We start from the raw sequence: 2,861 nt of genomic DNA, 5'->3' as shown, positions 1-2,861 counted from the left end.
TTTTTTTCGAGAATTCTATTTTTGAAAAATTTTGGAATCTATTTTGTTTTTTTTTTCTAGTTAATTTTAATTTATTTTTGTTTATTTTCAGATCATTAAAATGGAATGTCAAGTTAAGAAAAATGAGCATTTTCAACACCTCCTTCTTTTTGCTTTTAATCAAGGTTCTGCTTGCAACATTTGTGCTGTGTATGGAGAGGGTGCCATAGCTGAAAGAATCGCTTGGTATGCCAAGTTCAAAAATGGAAATTTTGGCCTCAAAGATGCACCTCGTTCTGACCGTCCAGTTGAGTTTGCTGAAGAGCAATTAAACCAACTTTTGCACGAAAATTCTTGTCAAACGACAAGGGAACTGGCAGAGAAAATAGAATGCTCCCACACATCAGATTCATGCTGAATCTGATTTTGTAATTCATTTATTCTAGAGAAATTTTAGAAAACAGGATTTGGAAGGTGGCATTTTCTGTGTGATAGCTGTCTATCATAAAATGAAAGCAAACACTACAAGACAAGGTTTTGAACAAAATGAAAGTAATTGCATGTCATAGTGAGAGAAGGGATAGCATGCGTAAGAGATATATATACAGAGAGTGATAAATGGTGTGGTAAACATATATAGAGAGGGGAAGACATAAAAGAGAGAGCCTGCAGGAGACAGATAGAGAGTGGTAGATTTGTCAATCTAAAAGTTGAATTATTTCTTGTAGCAAATAATATTTTTTGATTAATTATAACTGAATACCTTCCCATTTTTCTCAAACCCGTTTTTCTCAAGGATACACTGTTTCAGAACTTTTGGGAGCTATACATACACACCAGGGACGTACTGCCTAGGTAGGTAAGGTAGGCAGTGCCTACCTTGAATAAACAGATCGATAGCAACATTTTCCTATCATGGCAAAATATGCACCTAATTCAATAAAATTATGAAGATTAGTCTGATTACTATATATATAAAATGCAAAATGTTTTATGTTTTTGTAGATTAGGTAGGCATAATTCACCCCTGCTCTTCAATCTCAGTATTTAAACTACACATAGTACTGCTGTAGTGCATGTGCTACATACATTTCTGCAACACCATTTTCTTTACGTGCTATAAAGGCAGAAATAGATCTGCCTTCAACTCAGTTGTGCACCTGTGTTTCGCTTATTTTTTTTGTGTGCTTTACTACATAAAGGTCGCCAACTGCCTACCCTAAGTAATTACTGATGGCATGTGCCTGATACACACATACACTCTCATTTATATGATAGATATAGCAGATATCCTTTTATATATTCAATATGTATAAAATATACAGAGTGAAAGAGAGTGTGGTAAATGTATAAAGATAGGGTAAGTTTACAATGAGAAGAGCATAAATTAAAGAGAAGCATCGCTTCTCAGCCTTTTGGCTAAGATCAAAGCGTAGTATCTGTTCTTATCAGCTTAATATCTGATATGGTCCCTATTTGGGACCATCGACATTAAACTGAGTTTTAGAATGAGGTGAAGAGTTAGGGGCTTGCTCCACCTTTGCACAGTAGAGGTGCAATAGCCCAGTGGTTAGGGCAGCAGACTCGTGGTCTTAGGATCGCGGTTTCGATTCCCAGACCAGGCATTGTGAGTGTTTATTGAGCAAAAACACCTAAAGCTCCACAAGGCTCTGGCAGGGGGTGGTGGTGAACCCTGCTATACTCTTTCACCACAACTTTCTCTCACTCTTTCTTCCTGTTTCTGTTGTACCTGTATTTCAAAGGGCCAGCCTTGTCACACTGTGTCACGCTGAATCATCCAAGAACTACGTTAAGGGTAAACATTTCTGTGGAGTGCTCAGTCACTTGCACATTAATTTCACGAGCAGGCTGCTCCGTTGATCGGATCAACTGGAACAATTGTCATCATAACCGACGGAGTGCCAACAACAACGACATATAAAATATACTAATATATTAGATTTTTAATGTATATTACATATATATTACATTATCTAACAAATATAGGTGCAGGCATGGTTGTGTGGTAAGAAGTTTGCTTCTTAACCACATGATTCTGGGTTCATTCCACTGCATGGCACCTTGGGCAAGTGTCTTGGGTTAACCAAAACCTTGTGAGTGGATTTGATTAATGGAAACTGAAAGAAGTTCATCTCATATGTATATATAAGTTCATCTTATATATAAAGAAGTTCATCTTATATATATATATGATGGACACAGAATGCTATAAAAACCTAGTATTATCCATACTAGAAAACGAAGCCTTCTACGAAAAAGTTATAAACTATAAACAACAAAAAACAATGAAAAATCTTGCATCCTTAATTCTTCTATATGGAAAAGGCCTGAGAGAAAAAGACACAGACTACATCACGAACTTCAAATGCAAACCCAGTCTTTTTTACGGCCTTCCTAAAATACACAAGAGCAAGATAATCAATAAAGCCTGCAAACAAACACCAGGCAAATACATAAATATCCAAACGCCAGAAGACTTAAAGTTAAGGCCCATTATAGCTGGCCCAGCCTGTGAAACCCACCGCCTAAGCAATTTTCTAGACATCCTACTGAAACCCTTGCTGAAATACATCAAAAGTTTCATTAGAGACGATTTAGACATGCTAGAACACCTACCAAAAACAATTAATGAAGAGGCAATATTGGTTACGCTCGATGTTATTAATCAACATCCCACATGATTATGGAATAAAAACAATTAAATTCTGGCTGGAAAAATACCCTGAAGTACTCCCGGAACGCATAACCCAGGTCTTTATTATTGAATCTTTAAAATTTATACTTCAGAACAATTATTTTCTATTTGATGACACATACTATCGTCAGAAATGCGGAATTGTGATGGGAACGAAAGTAGCCCC

General features: G+C 36.4%; 1 pseudogene; it reads left to right on the top strand.

The window, feature by feature from the left end:
* Positions 1-1,378: 1,378 nt before the first annotated feature.
* On the top strand, positions 1,379-1,546 carry LOC128248403 (U2 spliceosomal RNA; annotated as a pseudogene).
* Positions 1,547-2,861: the final 1,315 nt, after the last annotated feature.

This window comes from Octopus bimaculoides, chromosome 7 (genome assembly GCF_001194135.2).
Source record: "Octopus bimaculoides isolate UCB-OBI-ISO-001 chromosome 7, ASM119413v2, whole genome shotgun sequence".
In the NCBI taxonomy this organism is placed as follows: Eukaryota; Metazoa; Mollusca; class Cephalopoda; order Octopoda; family Octopodidae; genus Octopus; species Octopus bimaculoides.
Note: the sequence above shows the minus strand (reverse complement) of the source record. Positions and strands in the feature narration are given on the sequence as shown.